Here is a 25886-nt window from a genome sequence, read left to right as displayed (position 1 = left end):
CTGACATAAAACAATTACAAGTCCATGGCACTTTTCTCCTCATCATATGAAGGAGCAGAAATAGGGATCCTACCACCTCTTCTAGTTAAGATCTCTGGGCAGAGACAAATCTCCTGGGCTTCACTATGGCGATTTAAAAATTTTACTCACGTGTTCTTCACTGTGGCCACTTTAAGAGGAGTTATAGACCATCTCATTCTTGGTGAGTATGCATCTGGCACTCCAGGCCCAAGTCTGAAACAAGAGATGCTAGTTGATGTTTTGATGCTGGTCAATACTTTTATAATACCAAAGTATCTCTTCAAAACACCGCATGCCCTTCTCACCTTTTAGATGAAAGTACTGGTTGAACTGTTTCATTCTTTCTAAGTTAAATTATTCGAAAGTACAGGGCATCAGAACACACTACCTGGAACTAGGTGTGAAAAGATAGCAGGAACTACAGGAGGTCAGAAAGAGTAAAAGTCAGTTATTCCTTCCCCACTGCCATAACCAACATGGCCCCCTGAGCCAGGCTGTCTTCAGGTTCTGACTCTACTCCACCTGGAGAAATCTCTTCTGAAAATGAAAGATACTTCTGAGCCTGCCGTAGCACTAAAGATATGACTTTGGGTAAGATCCAGGAGGTAGTGAAATCAGGAATCATAAATTCCGTGGGTGCTTATGCCTCCTAACAGAGAAAAATACGGGAGCCTCTGAGTGTTGCAACTGTTTCCATCTGTTCTCTTTATGTGTAACTGATGTAAGAAATTAGTGACTGCCAGAAGTCACTTGGTTTGCAATTACAGTGTTTAATGATATTAGTATAAACTAGGAAAATTTGCTAGTCTATTCTAGAAAGCGAGGCACAAATGAAGGTGAAGTCAACTTTTGAGATGCTATATCACTTATGACATCTTTTCTCATTACCTAAAGCAACGGAAATGTTCACACTTTACTTATAGAGCAGATGGAAAATCCCTAAGACCTGCTGATAGGAGACGAAGGGATCTTTCACAAAATGTTCTGAATCCTGTTGAAGGGCTTTAGGAATGACTTTGGCTCATAAGGGTCAAAGGAGTAGGTGAAAGCGAGATAAAAATTAAAAAGCAGATCCTATTGTAAATTAAACTTTCACCCTCAGTGCTTGTTATTGTGTCAAAATGAGGTGCTATGAGACCTATCCTTGTTTTTAGTCTGAATCCAGGGGCCACACATCCTGCAGGTCTAACTTTCACTAAGCTTCCCAGTCGATAGTAGAGTCTTCACGTTCATCAAATATCACCCTCAATGCACCATTCCTGACAAAATGAAAGGCAGAAAAATCATCCGTGGAATGGATTTATTAATATGTTCCCTGAATTATACACAGAATGATAATATGTTGAAAAGTCACGGAAGCTGGGAATGGTCTGGGTGAACCAAACCCAAGGCAAATAGAGATAGTCTAAACTTGTAGATTTTCTTAAATCATAAATACAGAGTTTCTTTTGCAGAATTCTTTTAGTCGGCAATAAAAGAAAAACAAAAATCCACAAGACAAGCAACTGTTTAAATATTTTTGTCTGTGGGAGGTAGATGGATTTTAACAGAAATGTATGCATCTTGGAGAAAACTGGATAGGAGTTTGAATGCCCAATCTGTCACTTACTAGTCGTTTGACTTACGTAAATTCCTTTGAGAAGCCATTTATACTTTTCAAAGTCAAAAATTCCAGACTGAGTATGTAGCTACGTGGTAGAGTGCTTGCCTAGCACGCCAAGGCCCTGGGTTCAATCTCCAGCACTACAAAAGCAAGCAAGCAAACAAAAAAGTTTCTATTGGTGAAATAGAAATAATTTCACAGCATATATGTTCATATGAATGTGAAGACCCTGGCATGCCATGGGTGATTAAAAGCCTGGTCTTTCTCTTTATTCAAGTTCTATATTTTTAGAAAGATTTGCTATTTTAAGGTTCCCTGAAAATCTAATGAAAGTGTTCTTATATAAATTATAGATCAATAAGGTCTTACCACACATTTCTGAAAGCTCCTAGCAGGTGTGTTACCCATAATGAACCCAGGAATTGTCCATGGGTCCCTGGCTTGGAGCCTATTGACATACACAAAGAAAGTGAAGGGCAGAGGTATTGTTTAGAGTGTTCCAAAAATTCTTCAGACAAATCAAGCATAAACACATGGACTATCTCCTATTAAAACATTCAATAAAGCATATTTCTTGGAGTCTGATTGTGCAGCAACTAATTCATCCCTTATGAAATGAACTCCTAAAATGTACAATCATAATACACAAACCAGATGTGCATATTTGCAACAAAACATTTGATTCTGCTGCACTTAATGTTAGTGTTATCAAAGCTATGGGTTATTGCCTTGCGTTCTCAAATTTAACAACTCCCTGGATTCTAAATGCACAGAGCTTCTGCACGTGGTAGAGAACTTTGGGACCACAAAATCAAGCACTTGGGAAATTCCTATCTCTGAACTCCTAAACTAATATGTGGTGTTTTGTTGATTTCTTCAGGCACATCATCCTCTGAAGCCTCTAGATATTAAAAATATATTTATTGTATATCTCCCCAACCTAGTCAACTTAATACAAAAATCCCTTCAATCACCATTTTGAGTTTTTATGTGAACAAAACATTAGAAGAAATATCTTTGTATACAACCTAGTTTCACATTTATTACAATTAATTATTATATTAGTAACCATTGCTTTGGCAGTTTTGCTAAACATATTAATGCAGAAAATTATGCATGATTATTTTTAGCTATCTTTTTGATAAAAATATTTCCAAGAAAATGTTTATTTTTGAGTATTAAAATTATTTTAGAATAAACATTTCTAATAAAGCCTCAATATTCCTGACAATCTTCTTACCTTAAGGGTAGAGTTTTACATATATCTTTAGCTAATGATGGAAGGAAAATAATTACAGAAAAGTTTTTGAGAAAGAAAGGCATGAAGTTTAGATTAAACTAGAATCCAATCATGTATATTTAAATCTGATAAAAATTAATGATGTATAATAAACTATCTTTTTTACTCATAAGCAAAATATAAACATTAAAATAATTTCACCATCAAAGATACCATTTTGGGGTCAAATTGAGTTATGGAAGCTAAGGTATGCAATGAGTCACTGTATCATTAAGGGTTAGTGGTACGTGGAGGTTAGGTTGCATATAAAATTGCATTTGGAGCCCACAGACTCTTTAATAAATAGGTATCTTTTGAATACAATTATTACTAATGTTTACTTCACATTAAGGGTATCAAGCTCTAAAAGACCTCTGAATGGAAAAAAGGAGTCCTCATTGGAAAGCTCTCTTTTCCATTGAGAAATAAAATCTCCCATTACATCTTTCATCTCCCACATTGCGTAGGGAAGATTTTGCTCTGCATTAATCTTTTAAATTACCAGTGGGACCTATCTGTATGAGGGTGGAGAACCATTTATAGATGAGAGCTGAATATTCCTTCTGAGGGCATACATATGCTTTCCGGGACTCAGAGTCAGAAACAGTGGGTGTTAAAAGCATTAAAAAAAAAAATTGAACACAAGTGTTTTACCTTCATCCTTGCTAGGGGTCAGATGAAGATGGTGTCTCAGAATATTTCAGATATGTGGTCATGGAGGAATGGGATTTCCAGTGGACTGTGCCCACCAGTTCTCTTTTTGTTTAAGTTTCTTATAGTTTAGCTTCCCTACTTTTTTGATTCTCTCATATTTATTTCTGTAACATATATTAATTATATATCAGGCCTTTTGCTAAGAGCCATGGATTTAAAGATGATTGAGATAAAACTACTCCCAAAAGAGTTATGTTGGGGGAACTTGCAAGTAGATCATTAGAGAACAGGATGGTAATAGCTCTGATAGAGACAGGAAAATTTCAATCTGAGCCCAAAAAGGGGACTTGCTGAGTCATGTAGAGAGAGAATAAAGTTTTGAAAGACTTGTCAGTGAACATAAAATTTTAAACATGAAGCATTCTCTGGAGATTTCCTTGGGAGAGCCATAAGGATTTTCTACTCTGGAGAGATAGATTTTCTCAACTACTATTCTGCCATCATTCTATAAGTAACTATAATGGCAAAGGAAAAATAAGCACATATGCGCAAGTTGATGATACCTTGTCCAATGTGTGTACCAAATCATGTAGGGCTTACCCTTGTGGGAGGGGGTTAGAGATTGTTAAGGACGCATCCTGAAAGAGATTATATCTGAGTTAAATACTGAAGTACAGGAGCTGCTCTGTAAATGAGAGAGACAAGTTATTTCAGAAAGCGGTTTGAGAGAGCTGGGTATGTTTATGTCTCTTCCTTCCCAAAAGTGTATCCAAAGTTCTGTTTCTGTTAGGGAATATTAAAATCAATTACTAGATTTTGCTGAGGCTCAACACTGGGAAGTGTCTTAGGGAACATGGTTAGATTTAATGAGATATGGATGATACCTTCTTGGCTAGTCCACTTTTCACCACTGTTACCAAGATATCTGGACAAGAACAACTCAGAAGAGGAAAATTTTTGTTTTAGGCTCACAGATTCAGGGATCTCAATTAATGAAGAGCCACCTTCATTGCTCTGGGCACCACTTGAGATCATCCTGATAGAAGGGTTTGGAGGAGAAAAACAAAGCTTCTCAGCTTATCATAGGCTGAAGAAAAGAGAAAGAGAGAGAGAGAAAAAACAGAGACAAAAACGTTAAATGTATACTTCCAATGACCTTCTGTAAGCACCCTAAGTGCTTACAATTACCACTTGGTAATCCATTTTAGTTATTAGATTATTACTCTCTCGTAATCTGATTATTTCACCTCTGAACATTTCTACATTAACTCCTGAGTTTTGGTGGGAACACTTCATATCCAAATCATAACTACCTTAGGGAAAAGTAAAAGATATTAAGATATAATGCCCATCTGTACAACAACAAATAACTCACAGGGTTTTCAGAATAAACAAATGCAATACACTTCTTGTCTGAATGTCTGAGAACATCCCGAAATTAATAAAAATATTTTTCTCTCCTTTTTGTCTCCTAAGCACCCTTTCTTTTTAGTGTATATAGTCTTAAAACTTCATTTATATGTCTGTGAACATCTGAAGAAAACATACATTTTTTTTTTTTTAGAAAACAGATATTGAACAAAAAAGATGTTCCTTGGTGTCATACATTAGTTTCATTCTACTTGTGGCCCTAAAATCTTATGCATAACAGGCGAGTTAAACAAATAGACTTCTCCACTCTTGCCTAACTTTCATGTACATGATACATAAATAATGTAAAAGGATGACTTCTGGACTGGCTTGCTTTCTCTTTCACTCATTTACGGGTGCCTTACAGAAATCTGAGTGCCCTGCTATTGTTTTATGAAAACAGAACCATATTGAGTTTTCAAGAGGTAAAGCTTCTCTGTCTGTATAACTGAGTTTTCAAGAAAAGTTCCCAAGCTGAGAATCCTATGGTGCTTAGTATATCTGAAGATTATTCAAAGGTGTAGACTTCATCATTATCACAAATCCATGATCTCAGTTCTATTATCTATTTTATTTTTTAGGAGTCATAACAAACAAGCAATGTGCAATCCCACAATAATGCAGCCTGGGCTTGAACTTGTGCAATGATGCATCTATGCTTCTAATCACTATTTTAAAGGAAGAATTACAGGTAAAAGAATCAAGAGTGTACACTTTAAAATATGTCTTTTTGTCCCTCCAAATTCAAGTGATCCAGGTTGGGTTTGGAAAAAAAAAACAAAACTGTTCCTAATGGTGTCTGATCTTCCTTGGCTACCTGAGTATCAGCCACTGCTATGTTATAGATGTGAGGTGTCCTCCAAAAGTTCAGGTGTGAGACAATGCAAGAAGATTCAATGGTGAAATGACTGGCTTAAGGCAGCTGTAAACCAATCAGTGAATTAATCCCCTGATGGCGATTGACTGAATGGTAACTGGTATGGCTGGAGGAAGTGTTTCCCTGGGGGTGTGCCTTTTGGGTATATATTTTGTATTTGGTAACTGGAGTCTCTTTCTCTGCTTCCTGAAGTGATGTCCTGATTTGTTTTTCTCCACCACACTCTTCTGCCATGATGTTCAGCCTGACCATGAGTCCCAAGGAATCAAGATGGCTGTCTATGGACTGAGACCTCTGAAACCGAGAGGCCCCAATAAACATTTCTTCTTCTAAAATAGTTCTTGTGGGATCTATTAGTCACAGCAGCGGAAAAAGCTCACAAAAACAACCACCATCATGAACAACACTGTAACTACCTGGACCAGGAAGTTCTCAACCAACTGAGAACTCCAGTGGGGGAGAAAATGGCCACCGATGTCCTTCACCCTGGCAAAGCAACAGAACTCTAAGACAGAAATTCAAGAAAAGTTAACCAAAATGTTTAAGACATCACCAGATATCATTTTTGTATTTGAATTCAGAACCTATGATGGTGGTAGCAAAACAATTAGCTGTGGCATCATTTAGATGCCTTGGATTACGTAAATGGAAAAAGAATCTGAAGATGGATTTGTAAAACATGGCTTGAATGAGAAGAAAGAGACCTCAAGGAAATAGCGAAAAGAACACAAGGACAGAGTGCAGAAAGTCTGGGCAACTTCAAAGGCCCATGTTGGTGATACCAAAAAGTGACCTGGAGATTAGATTCAGGAGTAAAGGTTCTGTAATGATGTTAGCTGCAGTCACACTGTGAATTTTTTTTGTGAGGATTAATAAAGTGTAAAAGTATTGTTAAGAAGTCATGTATCTAGCACCTAGTACCCTCTCTGTCCCCTCTCTCTCTCTCTCTCTCTCTCTCTCTCGCTCGCTCGCTCTCTCTCTCTCGCTCTCTCTCTCTCTCTCGCTCTCTCTCTCTCTCTCTCTCTCTCTCTGTGTGTGTGTGTGTGTGTTTGAAGCCATGTGTCTATGAAATAGAGATGCAAATCTATTGAAGGCGAAAATGAACCAGACATTTCCTCTGTTGCTGCCCTCTATTCTTGTGACATCTCTGTGATATGGTTGGGTTACTATGTGGCACAGTAAAGAGCTGAACACAGGTACCTATGTACAAAGAAGGAGATGTTACTATGAGAGCATTTAACAGAAAGCAACACATTTGCTGGGGATGAAGAGAGATTCAGAATGGTTTTCATGAAGAACAAGTGCTTACACTGAGAGTTGAAGAATGGGTAAAATTAATTCAGGACGGAGGGCTCCATGCTCAGGCAGAGAGAAGAATGTCTGAAGAACAACAGCCAAGAACATGAACAAAGAATCTGGATTGTTGGAGGAACAGAGAAGGCCACTGGGGATCCTCAAGAAAAGAAGCACCAGAGGCTTGGTAGAGGATGAGGTGAGGTACTCCAAACATTGAGAATCTTTGTAGGATATGACAAAGGTGCTATTCTGCATCTTAAGGGGAAACAGAGCAGAGGTCTAGCAAGTGTCTGCAGCATGTAGCCTCAGGTCTGAGAGGTAACACAATGCAGTTCCAGGAGATTTGCATTCCTGGAAGCTGACTTTGTTAGCAGAATATCTGGCACAGAGGATTCCTGGTAGACCAGCAAGGGAGCTCATGTAATAATAAAGCAAACAGATAGTGAAACAATTGGAGGAGCGAGGTTAGTAGTGATGCCAACAGCTACATTTGAGAAACACAAAGTTGCTAAAAATAAGCTGCATGTGTAGATGGGTGAGAGTAGATGGGTGGTTTCAGAGATTGAGGGAACTAGTCTAGACTTCTGACTGGGTGAACAACAACGTTGCTTACTAAAAAGAGGAGAATGAATTAGAAAAACCCATGTGGAAGCAAACTAAGAAATGGAAGCATGCTAAAATGTCCTGAAGGACACACATTGGCTTACATCCCAATGTTTTCACATACCCACTTAAGGCACTGAAGAAAAGGGACAGTAGGTGATCTCAGGGTCACACACCTATAATCTCAGTGAGTTGGAAGACATGGAGGATTACAAGTTTGTGGCAAGACTCAGCAAATTTTGGGGACTCTATCTCAAAATAAAAAAATAAAAAGGACTGGGAATATGGATCAAAAGCAGAGCATCCCTAGTTCTGTCCCCAGTACCCCCTCCCACCCATGACACACACTCACAAACTTACCCCTGAGACAAAGAAACAAGTTATAGAGGTTAAAAAGTGAAGATACCATCTAAAATGAGGAAACTTAGGCCTAGGGAGCAGATAACACATGACCAAAGCCATGAAGCGTCATTCTATGTTCTAATTTTACTGAACTACCAGGAGTCATGAAACTCAAAAAAATGGGAGGAAAATGTACTTTATTCTTTCTTTTGCCTTTCATCTCAGGGCCAAGGCACTCTTGTGGACCAAATATAGTACACTCACACTGATGATCCTGAATTGCTTTCTTTGTTTCCTTTTATTTGGTAGATGTAGTATTTTATTTGGTAGATGTGCCATTGTCACGGATATAAACCAATGTCAGGATTAGTATCTTATAATTTAACTTACCCAAAACTATTATTTTCTGATCTTTAAACAATAATTTCTTTAAATATTTCTCCTATTTTTTTTAAATTTGTGTTATCAATAACTGAAAAATATTTTGATTAAGATCAAGATTCATATCAAGAGGAAGTTTGGTTTGTTTATTCATCTGTGTGTGTATATGTGTGTTTGTGTGTAAATTTTACTTTGGGAAATTTAAACATTCATTCATGACTTAAAATAGAAATTGACATAAGATCTGGATGTTGGATGCTCTAGTATTTGATTCATATAAATAACTTGATACGATTTTGTTTGTATAGCAATCTCAAAAGAGTCTGTGAAATTAAAAACTGAAAACTAGGCATCAGAAAAAAAATGACACAGTAATAGGCCATATAACCTTAGGGCTTCTCCCAAAAAGTGGGAAGAACAAAACCTAGATATTGGGATGGCAAGTCCTTGTGTATATGGGATTTGGTCTAGACAGGCCTTGGCCTGGGTTCCATGTGGCAATCAGGTTTTCAGGATGCTCACCCTCATTATTTATACACAGTATACATGGTGTAGGGCCGAATGCTTCCTAGGTCTCTGATCATGAGTTTCGTCGCGGACAAGAAAAGAATAATAACTGGCTATACTGTGGTGGTCTTATGACAATTAAATGATGAAATGTAGCAAAGATTTTAATATTGTCCCCAGCATAGACAGGAACAGGCATGAATATTTGCTGTAATGAAGATGAGGGTGAATATGTGCAATAAAGTGTTGGGAGTGAATACAACTTTCATGTATATCCATAAAGCACCAATTAAAAAATAATATATAAGTAGAAAGAAGACTAGTAGAGGAAGGGGAATGGGGGCGGGAGCGAAGGGAAAGAAGAAGCACCTGGATTTGAAATTGAGCAAAATATATTCCATGCATGTATGAAGATATAAAAATGAATTCCATTATTGTGTGTAACCATAATCCACTAATAAAAATGTGTGAAAGTCAGGAAAGATTGGAAGACCTGGTTAATGCTGAACACATAGATAAAATTTGAAAATAAAATTTTTTTTTTATATGTCTGAGCCAAGGAGACACAGGTTTATAATGGTATTCTGAATACTACTTGGACGACTTCTGTGAAAGTATACAATTTCTGCTGTGGCAGACAATGCCTCCTGTATCTTCCTCTCTTTATTTCTAGCTTACCATTCAATTGATTAGATTCAGAAAATTAGACTATGAAATATGTGTAATTAATCATTTGAATGTATATTATAAATATTCATTTGTGCTTCAGATATATATATATTTAAACTTTTTCACAAACATTCTGAGATGTTCTTTAACATTATAAAAATTGGCAAGAAATGACTCATCTTATATTGGGTACACCATAATGACACTACCTAAAAAAAATTAGGCAACAGTGATTTGGTGGAAAGTATTATGTGGGTTCTTTCACTAAAACTAGGTCAAGCCAAATTCGACAATTTATGTTTTCTTGGGACTGTAAATAGTTGTCTAATCATCTGCTCCTTCTCCTCTAGGAGGCTCATCTAGTTCAGGTTTTGAAATAGATGATAATAGAGACAATATATATTAAATACCAACTACCCAGGAGGAACTCAAAAAGTATTCATGTCAAACTTACTGGAGTCAATACAACCCTAGGTGATGCAGTACAACTTTTCTTTTCAACAAGATGAATAAAAGGGCAATTTTGGGGACAAGCATAAAATGGAAAAAGTGTGAACTGGAAGTCAGGAGCCTTGGATTTTAATTTTGGCTCTGAGGTATGATGATTCTTCATTGAATAGAAACCTTGACACAAAAGATTTTTGTGCAAAAGCCTGGCTAGAACTGTTATTTGCAAACTCCCTGTGTGATCCTAAGCAAGTTGCTTAGATCTCACGTAGTAAATCCTTAAAGGAAGTCAATGACCTAAATTAACTCTAGGTGTTCCTGAAGCTCTGAAGTGGTATGATTACTAACTCCTAATATTCAAAAATGTTTTTTAAAAAAATGGTATCACCTCTTTTCCATAAAATTGATTTTAAAATGCTAAATAATACAGGTAGATGGGAAGAAGTATGAGGGAAGACAAGTGACATTTGAATCCTAACTCAGAGACAGAATAGACATTAGAAACAATTATGTTGGAAGAGTTTGTGGTATGCGTGCATCTTTAAAACAAAACAAAACAAAGCAGATCTTTTCAGTCCTAAACAAAAAAAAGTATATGTTCTTTCGATGGCTGTCAGCTACCAGCAATTTTTTTCATGGTTCACTGTCCCTTTTTCATTTTGTCACATCATACATTTTAATTAGGAGTATTTACAATCCTGGTGCCCTCCCTACCTGCTACATCGAAATGTATGCTAGTCTGCTGCAGAAGACAGTTGTCCTAGATGAAAGGAACTTGGCATCTCAGAAAATGGGCAGATATTCATGAAATGAGCTAAAAACTCAGGGGGATTACAATGAAAGCTTCAATTTGCATTGAGCTGATATAGACATCCCAATGTCAGTGGCTCAATTTCCATATGCAATATTGATGAAAGTGATCATAGTTACCATTTAAGAGTCTTCCTATTTGACAGTTACACTGTAAAAAAAATGTTATTTTACAGATATGGAAATCTGTATTTGAGAGGTAAAAGATATCATACCTAAAAATAATGGGGATTAAAGTCCAATTCCCATTGGAACTTTATACATTGAAGTTTACTCTCCAGCAAATTAAGTAGTCTGCATTTCTCGGTGATCATGCCATTGAGAAGGAACATCTCTCTGAAGAAAATGGAAACATATAAATTAAGGGAGAGAGAGAGAACAAAAGAATGATATGCAAAAGACAGAATTCATGTGGAAAATAGTCTTAAAATAGATGAAAAAGAAAAGAGAAAGAAAGAAGGAAAGCAGATAAAACTGAAGACAAAGAAAATATGTGAAGGACAAGAGTCCAAAGGAAAGCTTCAGAGATGGGATTTTCATGTGACACCGCAGAAGGAAAAAGAAGGAGCAAGGGGATTTGATGCATGCATGTTAAAATCCAACTGTTTCCCTTAAGGAGTGCGTATTAGTGTCTCTTTTGATCAGTAAGTCAATGTTTCAACTGTGTTATCACTGCCTTCCTTGTGGCTTTTAATAATCATTCTTGAAATAGAAGTGTTTTTACAGACCTATTGGGACATGCTCATCTCACTTGACTGATTATTTAATCCACCCTGAAGCTGTCTGTCTGTCTGCAGGACAAGGTGTTCATGGAGATCGAAAGCCAGGAAAAGTCAAGAATGAGGCTGACGTCTTATAGCAAATTAACTTACATAATGGCCCTGTCAATCCGCCCTCCCCTCAAATACCATTGTCTTGGTTTATCCTGAACTCTATCAGTTTCTCCTTGGGTTTGCTTTCTTTCTCACCATCAGTCAGTTATCTCAGCTTCTTTGAATTTCTATTAAGTGCTTGGCATAAATAAGTGTCATAAGGAATAGAATGAATATTTCCACCACGTGGAAGGACACTAGTAATGTTAGGTATAAAGACAGCCGTGAGTACAACAGCCATCGAGCCAGACTAAGTGGGTGATGGCGAAGGTCTCTGAAATGTTGCACACTTGTGCTGTATTGGGTCATAGAAGGCAGGTTCCCTTGAGTTGAGGAAATCAAGACACTTCACAGAGAACATGAACTGGCAGAATTCCTAAAAATGAGACTGATGGAGTATGTCATTTCAAGATGGAGGAAGCATATAAGCTTATTTAGCAAGGGGACTTAATCTAATTGTCCAATTCCAAATGATTTTTAGTGGTTGTTGTAAGTGCTTCCCTGAGATAAATCTTAAGAATGCAGCCATGCTCAGTTTTGATCAATTAGATGTGTCTGCCATGGCCATGGCTCTGCAGAGGTATCTGTGTTAACTGCCATATTCAAAGAATTCAAAGAATCCAGTGAGCCAAATCACCAAGTGAGGGGCATGTGAAGAGGAAGTTTCACACAGGAGGTTAAGAGGTTGGTTAGCTAAGGGAATTGGGGAGCAAATGTTAAAGGCTGTAAATGTCAAGCTGAAGAAAGTATACACTGTGAGAAAATTATACATATATATTTCAAATATATAAATTTGGACCTCACTATATGTGAAAATCTAGTAGGAAAAAACTTGGTTTTACTTAAATCCTTATATATTCCATCCACACAGTTTAGACACTGTCGATAACTTATTTCCCAAATGCTAACAATCCTTCAGTTTAATTTCCTTACTGCATATTGCTCCATGTACAGTCCATACTTTTTAAAAATCATGGGTGTCCCCTGTTTTCCTGAGTGTATTAGTAGCAATTATTGGACAGATACCAGATATTTTGAAAACATTGCACTGTCCGCTCTAAATAAAATAATCTTGGTAAACAATGTGAAGGGGGCAGAGGTAGCAAAGATTTCTTAATGGAGCCTCACTGTCAACAGGTGTACCTTGGAGATGAAGCAAGATGTTCCTATGCAGAAACTGCAAGGGATAGTGAAGAAGAAATAAATAACTCAAGAAGTAAACAGATGTCATGAAGAAAGGAAAGAGCAATGGATGATGTTGCATGCATGCTTGATAATAACCAAGGTTGCATGTTACAGGAGAATTGCCTACACAATTTACTGATGTTTTGGACCCCATCACCATGGTGCATTTGATAAACAGGTATGAGTTGTCTTCTGAGCATGGAAGTAGGCATTGTGAAAACATAATAAATATAGACTAATTCATTGACTTGAGAATCCCCTCTCCTGAATCTACTAGAAGTGTGCTATCCTAATGTTTTAGCTTGGTTCAGGCCCTCCTGTGATTTTTCCTAGTATTGTAGTACTATGTAATGGTTAAAGGAAGAATCTCTGGAGCCATCCTAGCTGTGCAATCAAGGGCAAGTTACTTAAGCTCTTCATACTTCACACTTCTGACCTGTATATGGGACAATAAGAAAACCTGTGTCTTAGGGTGTTCACGACCAGTCAAAGAGTTAAAGCATTTAAATATTGCTATTTTATTTGTGTTGTTCCTTTGTTAGTTGCAATTATTATCAAAATGGTATTGCTGCTTCCCATTGCACCTTATCAGATCTACAGATTGCCCAACTTCCAGGGCTATATTTTAAACAGCTATCATGAAGCTGATATATGTACACCTACTAGATATTTTTCGGCATGAGAGAGGTTCAGTAGATTAATGTCCAAGTTTCTTAGGCTGCAAGATAAGGTTGCCATGAGCTGGCTTATTTAATTTCCTTGGCACATGGTGTACCACTTTTCTTGAACTCTGCCATGTAGCTTTCACTCTAGCCACCTTGGACTACTTGTCAGAAGTGACCCCCAAGGTTAGAAGGTCACAGAGACATTCAGAGAGGCTAAGTGACATTTGCCAGGATATTCTGTGACTCTGAAACCTTCCCAGTTTCTATCAATCCATTCTCTGCAGCAGTCCTTGAGAGCTGTCTTGTATGAAGATCATGTACTCTCATTGTCTGTATCTGCCACTTGACTGAGCTTTTGAGGGCATCTTGTCTCACTCATCTCTCAATTATATGCACCTGGTACTAAGTAGGGACCAACAGGAGATTTAATGAATGCTTGATGAACTGGATAGTCATGTAGATGTATTTGTATATACTTATTTATACATGAATAAGACACTGACTCCTCATGGATTAATCAAACCAAACACTATTACTGCTAAGCACTCACATATGGCCTTAGATCTTAATGAGAAATGCTCCTGTTGAAATTTTCAAAGATATTGGTGAGCTATACAAGGCTGTCTGTGCATGAGGGACACTGTCCCTCACATGTAGAATGTGTCCCCACCTTTTTTATGGAAAGTGGCAGGTAAAATGCTAGACTCAACATTTTATTAAAAATGGGAAAAAAATTTTTCCTTGCCTTCAGTCTCACCCATTACCGTAAATGATCATAATGCAGTTGTAGGTGTTAACACAGTTTTGTCACATACGTTTTATGTTACTAGAATTCTAATTCAACCCAGGAAGATGGTGGGACAAAGAGTTATTTCTCCAAAATTATTCATGAAGAACCCAAGGTTCAGGAAAGTTAAACTGTTTTACTGAGGGGTAGCTGATGTGGTGACTGTGGAAGAAGTAAAAGCTCTGAATAGATGTCAAAGTGACATTGACAAAACACTGCTGTAATAAATTAGCATTCCCATCCTGACTGACTCAATCAGCAGGAATAGATTCACAGGGTAGGTAGAAAAGGGAATGGGGAGGACCCTGTTATAGTTTGTTAAATAATGACTACTAGAAACTCAAGGAAAAGAAAGGAAGGAAAGAAAGAAAAAACCAATACAAAACAACAAAGCAACAATAGCTATAGTGATTTTTAAAGGCTGGATACCTAGTAAGTGATAGGACCCAAAATGTATCCCAGGGCTGTAGCTCAGTGGCAGAGCGCTTGCCTAGCATGTGTGAGGCACTGGGTTCGATCCTCAGCACCACATAAAAATGGACAAATAAAGGCATTCTGTTCATCTCTAATTATAAAAAAAATTAAAAATGTATCCCAGAACTTTTGTGTCCAACTGATAGATTTCCACAATGCCTTCCAGAATCCCATATGTCACATCTGGAATAGACAGGAAGTATGCACAGCTTATAATTAAGATTATCACTACATAACTTCCCTGAACTCCAAGGCCCTGGGCACACAGTGGCAAGTCAAGGACCTCCAAGGGTCCAGATTGTGCACAGGGTTTAACATTTCTCTGTCTGTCCCTGTGTCTCTCCACCCTTCTTTGTAAAATGTTTCTTTTCCTTATTCAGTAGAGTGTTAGTAATTCAAACAAAAGGAAAACATAAGTGGTACTTCAGTATTAAGTCCGCTGGGACTTCAGTGATTTATATTCTCTTTCCTCAGCAATATTTGCTATAAAACTACTGAAGGTAATATTTAGAGGAAGTGGATATTTTGCCACAATATCCCTTCCTAATCCTCAGAGCATTTCCTTGATATCTATCAGCAGTTCATAAAGACTTTAACACTTTATGAGTGATATGTTGACTTCCTTTTGCAATGGCAAGGAAAAAATAATAAAAATCAACTTTCATCAAAGAGGACCACAATGCCTCCCCAAATGAAATTGGGTAATAAACCAAATAAAATAGGCACACACACACACAAAAAAAAAAAAAAAAATGGAAGCAGGTTTTAGTTTGTTTTCCCATACTCCAGCTCCAAACCTGTACACTGGGAAGATTTATTTGATTTATTTAGTTCAGTCTTCTCTGAATAAAAGAAACTATAGTGGGATTTTCATCAACTTATGTCTAGGATGTTAACTGAAGGTGATGATTATTGTTTTGAAATATTAGTGGGAAGAAGCAGGGAGAGATACAACAATATAAAATATAATGTTTCAGGTTTGTACCTGAAGACAAAAAGCATTTCTGCAATGTCCACTGGAGTAGGTTATACTGTTCCAATTCTTTATAACTCCCAGACCTGACACTTATATTTTTAAGAGTTGATTTTATAGGAAATCAAAGTAGAGATATCTGGAACATATGAAATTGAATAAAAACTTCAAGCTCAGGAATACTACTTTAAATGTGTATGCCTCCAAGTTTAAGAGGACAATTTACTTGTAATGGTACTTTGAAAAGATGTTGATTTAATAGAGTTTTTTTTTTCCCTCCTCAAGCTGTAGTCATTTATATAGTTATGTTGCTTTTCTTTTTGTCTGCACACCATCTGCGTGGTATAATATTTTAATCAACTCACTTCTTTAAAAATGTAAAATAAACATTTGTTTTAAAAGGGAACCTTATATCCATACCTAAAAATAAGAATGTTATTTTTACTTGCCATAAATGCAAGGTAAACTTGGAAATAAATTGAATGAACGCAAAACAATGTTCTGACAGCCTAACAAGACACTGGGTGTCTGCTTAAGGCTCTGAGTCTGAGGCCAGCATTCAGTTTGTTAGAGAGATTAGCACTGGCAGGGAACTAAAATGTTCTCTCTTGACAAAATCAGGTTGAAAGAGAATTAGAAAGTGAGCAACTTCCCCATCTATTCATTTTTCATGTCTGTGACCCATGTCTCATCAGAAATCACCATAGTGTGGGCCACCATTCATAGCATAACAAACACTGGGGCCCCCTAACTAGTGCGAGGTAGAACCAAACCATAGGTAGAAATCTTAATACTTGGTGCTTACCAACCTGGGATTTGGGGTAGCCAATATCTCTTTTTTGTGTGTCTCACATCCTTCATCCAAAAAAGAGAAGTAATAACATCTCCATCATCACGTGGTTCTGTGGGTTAAACAGAGTAATCAATTCAAATTACTATTAACTTTCCATACTTCCCCCCCCCGACCCATTCTATTTACAAACATGAAGACTCCGTCCATTCTATCCCGTGTCTTTACCCTTCACATCTCCCTCCTTTACAAAGAAAACCTATTTTGTGTAGCTCACCACCCCTCAGTTTTTCTAGACTCCTGTGAGGCTGTTGTTCTTCTGAATAAGTCACATCCAATAATCCAATAAACTTCTTAACTCTATCTGCCATTGTTTTGAGAGCTTCACTAGCAAATAGATGAATAAGATGATAAATAGATAGATAGATAGATAGATAGATAGATAGATAGATAGATAGATAGAGAAAAGAAGGGAAGGAAAATGGCATCAATGTAATAAAATATACTATAAATACTTCTGGGTAGGGGTAAGTGGAAAGATTTTGAAAGCAATAGATTCTGCTCAAAAATGAGACTTTGAAATCACATCATTTAAGTAAAAGATCATGAGAAAAAATTAAGTTCCTCTTCTTAAGACAAAAACAGCTTTAAAGTCCCATCAGGCTCTTTCAGAAAGGCTTCTCAAACATCAAATACCTTTTGCAAAACACTTCATTGATTTAAGTGTAAATTAATCAGGAATGCATGGATTCCATCTCCCTTAGAATACACATGGATTTTCTTTTTTCATCCAAATGCAAACTGCCTTTCCTGTTCTCCATCACTTCACAGTCTGAAAGGGTTTCTTTAGGTGCTCAAGGCTGGCTCAAAAGCGCTCAGCCTTGCCCTTGATCCTTCCAAAGTGGGAACTTTGCCATGAGACTTCTGTGTTCTTCTGTGTGCATACTAAAGGAATGCACTTTCTTATAATTCTTTACAGAAAAGAAGTAATTAATAAGCAATGTGACCTTGGTAATCTTTCCAGGCTGTAGTGCCATATTGTGCGAAAAGCCACTGTATTCGTGTACTTCTGATTTGTTTTCCATCTTCAGCGTTTTGACTAGATGTCTCTGGATTCCTCATCTTAAAAAAAAATGGGGGTACAGGACAAGATCTCTTTATCTTATAGCTTGCTGAGGGATAGATATAACATAATAAATCGATAAAAACATATTGAGCATCTTTTTCATGCTACTAGGGATTCAAAAACAAATGAACAAAATACTTTTCTTTATTCTTAAAGGAAAACTCCGAGCTCCGGAGAAGGACAGCACTCTGGGAATCTATTTTAGAGCTCCTTCAGATAAGGTGACATGTGTGTCTAATGGTAATGGAGACAGTACACTCTGCTGGAGGGATCACTTACTTCCTGGATGGAAATTGCTTTGTCAACGCTCAGGTACTAAATTATGAGGCTCTAAGGAGCAGATGGATTCTCATTAATCCTGGGTGTCACTATAATTATTATTCTTACTACTATTACTATAAAACAAATCACCATGAGATCCGAATTGTTTCCCTCTGTTCACTCTTAATTGTGTCAGTTGGATGCAGTTTTGATATTTTTCAATTGTTCAGCGTTTTCGTCTGTTATCTTCGCTGTTCTATTTCTGTTCTAGGGGATTGAGTTTCCTGGTTTTGTTGCTTTTCACTTTGTTTTGCCATCCTCTCTTCTCCCCTCTTCCTTTTCCAGTGAAATCTGTTTTCCTCACTGAGCTCCCCACACCAATCTGCTGGGCCATCTGATTTTTTTCTAACTCCAAATCTGGGTCTATTTCTAGCTAACTGTTGACAATAATACCATAGTTATCTTTGCACTCATATTCATTTGTTCATTATCTTAAATAATACAACTTTTGAACACTGACAACATATCAGGCTTTCAGCTAGGTTTGGGGAACACAGATAAGGATCAGAGAGTCCCTGGTTTCCAGGAGCTGAGAACTGGGACAGACAATACGCTAGAATGGTAGTACAGTGTATGCAACCTCCGTCCACAGTCCATGAGGCAAAATTCTACAACCTACAGGGGTGACCAAGCTGTAGGGATCATATAAGGATCTCTGGCCATCTGCTCTTCTTCTGTAGGAGCTATCAATGGGCACATGTGAGAGGAAATTAACATGTACATCCCAAGTTAGTCATAGTCCTTTCATTTCCTTTAGTGCGACATCCTGTGAGTTAAGTTTCCCTATCCACACGGGCAAATGAGACTCAGAGAGGTTATCTAACCAGTTAACCAGCTAGTTCAATTTACAGAGCCAGGACTTGAAATCAGATCCAAATCACTTCAAATATCTTGCTACGCCCTATATGTTTTTCAGTTATCGTTTTCAAAAATACTAAGGAAAGGGCTGGTGGAGCACTTGCCTAGCATGCATGAGGCACTGAGTTCGATTCTTAGCACCATATATAAATAAGTAAAAGGTCCAACCAACAATTGAAAAAAAAATTAAAAACGAAATACTAAGGAAAGTTTAGTTCGGCTTTACCCAGAGGATAAATAGACTGTGTTACAAAAGTGATATTAGAAAAATATTAAACACCCTAATTAGAATTTGGAGAAGTAAAATACATTTATTTCCCTTTGCAATTTCTTAATCTAAAAATTTAGGATTTATAGTAGATAGTAAATGAGATAACATATGTAAATCCATCCCCAAGTGTCTGGCAAGGCTTAAATGCTCAACACCACAGATACCGACTATAATTGCTAATGCTATTTATCATCACTTCCTATTCCAGAAAAGTGATTATGTGCCTTATGGCATTTGGAAGGAGAAAGCAACCCAGTGAAAAATAAAGTCTTATTCCTGCTCAGGAACAATGACATAATCTGGGGTAAAAAAGCCAGAATACCTTTATACGAAGAAGAAGAAATCAAGAAAAATTCATGAGGCTCTATGATTCTGTCACAGATAGTGGTTTCTCACTTTGGGAGAAGAGAGGCGTCAATCTTACATACCTCTATTTGAAACTAGTTGTTTAGATTTCCCACCAGGAGATACCAGAGAAAAGTTCAGGATACATTAGAACATATGAGAGCACAATATATTTTTTTTCCTTACATTATTGTCTTCCTCTGATTCTCCAATACTCTTTGCTCCCCAAATCTGCAGCATACAAGATTTGCTTTGAAGAAGACTTCAGGGCTGCATTAATGAGCCAGACTCCAGGGTACTGAAATCATTCAGTCAAGACAAGACATTATTAGGCTGAACAGAGACTAGGTGAAAGGAGTAAAAGTAATCTCACCAGAAAATGAAGGTAGATCTTTTCTAGATTGTGTTAATTTGAATCAGATTACCTGAACTGTTTTGTTTTGGACTGCTTTGTCCAGTGTTCTGGCTTCATATTTTGAAGATTATTCAGATTGTTAGTTTAATGATTTTTTTTCCCTGAACCACATTTGCAAAGACAAACACTGTGCTAACATCCCTTAAAGACTAATGACATAGAATCTGTTCTTGTTTTTTTCCAAGAGCTACCTGTGTAATCTTAGACTCAGAAGTCAAAAGACTTGCCCAATTATTTTCCTCTGAAATGAAGAAATTGAACAAGAAAATCAGTAAGAGTCCTTTTGGCTCGAAAAGCCTGTAACACAACAAAACTGAGGTAATAATAGTGATTCTTTCCATCTCACAAGATTATTGCAAGAGCCACAGTATAAGAGTCAATGTGCTAGGACGTATATAAAGGGCTATACAAATCTAACTTGCAATAGCACAAGTATGAAAACCTTAGATTTTAGTACTAAGAACTTGAAAAAGACTTTGTACATCATTTGGTTTCATTATCCCCAAATGGTCTCCAGAATGGTGCTTATTATGCTGAATCAGAATTAACTTGACTGATTTTTTTTTCTTTTTAATACAGATCCTATTTAGAGTGTTTGATTTAATTCCGTTAGCCATGGATTCTGAAATCTATATTTACAAAGTCACATCCTATTGAGGATTATGATTCTGTCTCCAAACATGTGGTGTTTTGTTCTTCTTTTATTGTAACTTATGCATCATTTCTAAGCGAGGTAATGAATTCATTAAATATAGGTTACAAGAGGCTTAGTGGGTACTTCATTGGTAGAGTGTATGAGGCCTGAGCTTCAAATTCCATCACCACACAAAAAATGTTATGATAATCCCTTATTATTAATATTTTAATGTTAAGAGATGTGTTAGATAATATGTGATGATGCAATATTTTCATATAAATTTTACTCTTAGTTTATTAACTGTGTAACTTTGAGCAAGTTACTTAAATTCTCTGTTTCAGCTTTATCATATTTTAAAGAAGATCAACAACAGTAGCTATCATCCATGGGATGCTAAATGTACAGAAACCAATGCGGTATATTATAATTTGTTACATTGTTCTGGTTGTCTTTAAAATATTGGAGGCTTTATGATATTTGAGGGTATTGACAAAACACGGAGTACTGCTTAATAACCACAGTATTAGTAAAGCAAACTCAATGTTGTATAGCAGCTGTCTATGTAACTTACCATCTGAATGGATGCTAATTCGTAAGTTTGTTTACAGGTATCTCTTTCTCTTTGGAGACCAAGTGTTTAATGGTTTATGTTTGGGAGAGTAAAATTACCTTCTGTTATTTTAGTTTGTTACAAAATTTATAGAGATAGGCCCAAATGTGTGTCTTGCAGAAATTTAATCTTACTATTTAACTGTATTTATTCATACATAGACATGTTTGCAAAAACAACTACATTTTTCTTCTCCAAAATATTCTTTCTCAGATCCTACCATTTCAAGTCTCTTAAGCAAATCCACTGTTTACAGTAGAGTTGTTTTAATGACATTTATGAAAATACAGATTCGGATCACAGTTTCCCTATGGACCACCAAAGAGAATTTGAAACCCTGTTAGTAGATGTGAGATGAAAGGCGAGTTCAACTGTATATCAAATTGTATCTGAGGAACTGAAATTGTTTTATATGCCTCAATTAGGCCTCATATCACACCCCTGAGGCAAGAAAGAAGTATTATGCACTTTTATGGAGACACAAACTTAAAACCCATGGAGAGGTTAATCAATTTGCATCAAAAGCCATATAGTTGGTCTGTAGTGGAGTTAGGAACAAAACAGAATTTCCTCCTAGGGAGCAACCTACCTTCTTTTATTTGCCTGATTACCAGAGTGTATGAAACTTCTGGAAAAAAAAAATTGTGATGAATGTTCAAAAGAAGCCCCTGAGAAAGGATTAGCATTTGTTTCCCAGTTTAGTAAATGAGCGATTTGTTTTTCATGCAAAAGCAACAGCACTTTTTTTGTTTTGTTTTGTTTTGTTTTGCCAAATACTTATGAGGAAATGACCCCTTTGAGGAAGGAGAAAAGAAGAGCAGAGCAATTCAGAAATTAGGATAGCAATTGATGGCATATTTCTTTTTCTTACTTCTTTTCACCTCCTTCTACATAGCAACCTGCACAGATATTGCACGCTAGAGGGCACTTGAGGTAGAAGAAAAAAAGCCTCCATATCCATCTAACAAGACCAGTAGCCTATGCAGGCAGGAGACTGCAACAGAAAAGCGGTAGCCGGTTTTCCACATGGCAGCACCTGTAATAAACGAATGGACAAAAAAAATCCTTAGACAGCATTATGCAGTCTTGACAGATAAAGAAATCCTGCTCCTATTCTCTGTAATGTAATTTCCTTTCAACCCTTTTGGAGCATTTGTCAAATGCATATATATGTGGTTTGCTGTGTAATAACAACTTGATAACTAATCAGAACTATAAACTCCCTTTTACACCTAAGAGACTGTTGTGCACTGCCCACACATCTGTATTCACCTACATGTCTGTTTTGATACTTTGGCATGAGTCTATAATTTCAAATAATGATAATCTTCTATGAGACCTTCTATACTGAGACCTATAATCAATTAAATTTAATTATCATATTTTAATATTCAATGCATTATGTTATATCAAAACAGTAGTATTTGGGGGGTAGGTCTCTTTCCTTTAGTCTTTTTTTCTCATATTCTTTTTTTCCCCTTTTTTCCCTGTTTTTAGAAAACAAAGTGAGATTTTAAAAAAGAAAAAAATTTCCACTTCTTGCCTCCTAAGTTAAACAAGAAGGGTACAGAATCTTAATCCAGTTACTGTTTGCTTTCAAGGGGAAGAAAAAAATAGAAAACAGAAAACTAAAATGCTCAGTGTGAAGTCTGCAAAACCTAGACTAGCTTAGTTGATGGCTTTGTACCAGTCCCCTTAAATCTATCTGTCCTCCCCTCCTGCCCTTAGTTTATGTTAGAAGATGAATTGGAGCTTATCTCTTTTCTAGCACCTGGGAAGATGGGAGATAATGCCATTTTGAAGACCTTCTCCAAAATGCTCTCAGTACAGCTGTGGTTTTCAGAAAGTGTTTACACCTCCATTTACAGAAAATATAATGGAAAGCTCAAGATTAGTAATTATAGTCAATATTCAGAGATACAGGCCTAATTTCAGGGACAGCTTCAACCAGCATCCAAGAATATAGAGGCTCACAGTTCTGAAAAGCAAGCTCAGGGATGACTTTACCCCCAAGAATTCATAATCACCTCTACAAAAGTCAGTTTATTTATTTTTAATCCCATAACAAACACTAGTGAAGAAACCACATGATAAATTTAGTGTACTTACAATTTGCTCTTTATTTTATTAAGACAACATTTTGTCTTAGAATATTTCAGAGCAAAAAAAATATTAATATCATATATCACTTTATTTTTTCTTCCTCCTCGTTTTTTACATGTATCACATGAGTAGGAGATTGCCTAAGGCAGTGGTTCTCAAACTTTAGCAAGCAACACAATTCCCTGGAGCATTTGTTAAAACCCAGATTTCTGAACAACACCAAGATGCAAGGCCTAAAATTTGCATTTCTAACAAATCTTCAGAAGATGCTGAGACAGAAACTGGTGCATGGATCACAGATTGAGAACCACAGACTTAAAAAAAAATCCCCCTAACTATTCACATTCACTCAATTTGAGTACTGTATCTTTTAGTGATTTTAGTACGAGGCTGGTTTAAAACACACTCCTAAACTTAACAAAAGAAAGAGCTATCTTCAACTTTTTCAAACATTTGCAAACTTCTCGAAACTGCATTCTTATTTTTTCATTCATATGTTCTCCAATATTGAAATTCAAACTGAAATATGAATTTTCTTATGCCCGATGTCACAGTTCTTATTTACTTCTCACCTTCCCACTCCAAATAAAGAACATAGTTTCAGATTTCTTCAACCTAATGAAATGTGGGGAAAGGTCTCTGCATTTCTGTAAAATATTACATATTCATTGGTGTTGTATTTATGTTTTGGCATTTTTTCATACCTCAGATTATTGAGATTTCTATTGTAAATAACACCCTAGGTAGGTCTCAAATTGTAAATTGCCTTCCTTCATGAATTCACAATCCTGGCCCCACCTGATATAGTCAGGAAGATGTTCCATGAATTCACTAGTTCATCTTAAGTTTAAAAGTAATTCATTAAACCTAAAATTTCTCAGTATTCATACCATAGTAGATAAAATTCTTGTTTTATATTATCTTTAGACTTCCATAGTTTTTAAATATGTGTTAAAGGATAAAAATTACAAAAAAAAAATCCAGTTTAAGGCATCACATAATAGATAATGCTCCAATCTACCATTTCCTCCTGCAACTAGTGAAGTTGGAGTCTTCTAGCTCTGCCACAGTCTTACAGAAGTACAAGATAGCTGACTCCCCCATCTCTAATTCACCCTCCAACTTAATGAACAATTGGTACACTGTCTCCCTTAGTGAAAATTGTGGGGAAAAAACAAGCCTCTAGCCATGGTGAGAAGGAAAATGCTTTTATTACATGGAGTGTCTCTCCATCTCATCCACTCTCAACCACAGTAGACCCCTGCAAAACTGTCTGTCTGTCAGAGATCCATCCAGACTGGAGACATCCTGTCTCATCCCACTTTTTGCATCAGGTCTAAGATTATTCTGAATGCAATTATCCCTCTTCCCTCACCTCTCCTTCTAATGATATACCTGCCCTAGCAGATTAGTCCTCACCCTTCCTCCTCTGCAATGCTCAATGCTCCACAACACATGAAAGTTCTGTAGTCATTCTAAAAAGCCTATGTAGCACAATCCTCTTCCAGCTGGAAGGCTGTACCCCTAGGAGGATGTTGAAAAGAAAACACTTTCTTAAGAGAGTAGGCTCTCACCATTGTGGCATTACACTGCATCCTATTAAGAGTGGGTGGAATTGTTAAAGAAACAAATGCCTTGTCTTTCAGCATCCCAGATTATTTTAGAAAGATCCTTGTAGGACTTTTTAACATTATTCTAATCCTCTTTCACACTTCTTAATCACCCAGACCTCTCTGAAGAATTCTTCAGGAAATTCCTACTGCAATGCTTCAAGCAGAGATTAGCAAATGTAGAAAGGGTTACCTTAAATTTGAGAGGGCCAAAAGCCTAGGAAGATATGTACTTAGCTGCTCCAACAGTAAATACAGACAGGAAGAGTCAAAACAAACTCATTATAACCAAGATACCCACAGTCATTGGATTCTGACACTCTTTGTCAGCACCATTTTATTTTTTTTTCCTTTAAGCAAATGAGATTAGAGGATATTTCTCTAACACTCTGGCTTTCTTTTGAAATGAGTTTGTTACCTGTGACAATCCTCAGCCTTCAGTAACATATGACCTTTTCTTTATTTCTCATAGATGTAAGAAAGTACCCCAAGGAAAGGTTCAGACCATTTGTTCCAAGTGAAAATGAATGTCTAAAAATTAAGTGCAACCTAAGATGTGATCTATTTCTTTGTCCACTTGGGACTGTCTGGTCTAACATCAGTTATAATTTGATTGAGTCTTGGCTGCTGTTTCCCGCCCCCCCCAAGACAGAATTAGCCAATTTCAGAATACCCTGTAAGCAGACACAGTCTAAGAAGAGAACAGTTACTTAATGACTGCTTTGGGGAAAAATACCTCCTGGTTCTCCCCCCCACCCCCACCCCTACACCCACACACAATAAGTCACTGTTTCTTATCCATGAGAGCTAAAAGGAGAAACAAACAGGTATCAGACCTACAGTCAATATTCTTTTCCCACATTAACAATGAGAAGTGAGATACAGCACAGAAAGTCAAATTTGCATAAATATTATCAGGGTATTGTGCTTATTTTCCCATTCTGT

General features: G+C 36.8%; 1 long non-coding RNA gene across 6 annotated transcripts in view; it reads right to left on the bottom strand.

Moving 5' to 3' along the window:
- LOC144370878 (uncharacterized) overlaps nucleotides 1-25886 on the bottom strand; it is a 76107-nt gene that overhangs the window by 47004 nt on the left and 3217 nt on the right. For 2 of the 6 annotated variants that reach the window (XR_013430933.1, XR_013430931.1), the window contains exons 2-7: nucleotides 22100-22264; nucleotides 19753-19864; nucleotides 17653-17767; nucleotides 16665-16757; nucleotides 11115-11235; nucleotides 151-4644 (exon numbers count right to left, since the gene is read on the bottom strand). This is a non-coding gene — a long non-coding RNA (uncharacterized LOC144370878). The remainder of the gene's footprint in view (nucleotides 1-150; nucleotides 4645-11114; nucleotides 11236-16664; nucleotides 16758-17652; nucleotides 17768-19752; nucleotides 19865-22099; nucleotides 22265-25886) is intronic. The other 4 variants (XR_013430936.1, XR_013430934.1, XR_013430932.1 and 1 more) reach the window with 4 other exon arrangements.

Source organism: Ictidomys tridecemlineatus, chromosome 15 (genome assembly GCF_052094955.1).
Source record: "Ictidomys tridecemlineatus isolate mIctTri1 chromosome 15, mIctTri1.hap1, whole genome shotgun sequence".
In the NCBI taxonomy this organism is placed as follows: domain Eukaryota; kingdom Metazoa; phylum Chordata; class Mammalia; order Rodentia; family Sciuridae; genus Ictidomys; species Ictidomys tridecemlineatus.
Note: the sequence above shows the minus strand (reverse complement) of the source record. Positions and strands in the feature narration are given on the sequence as shown.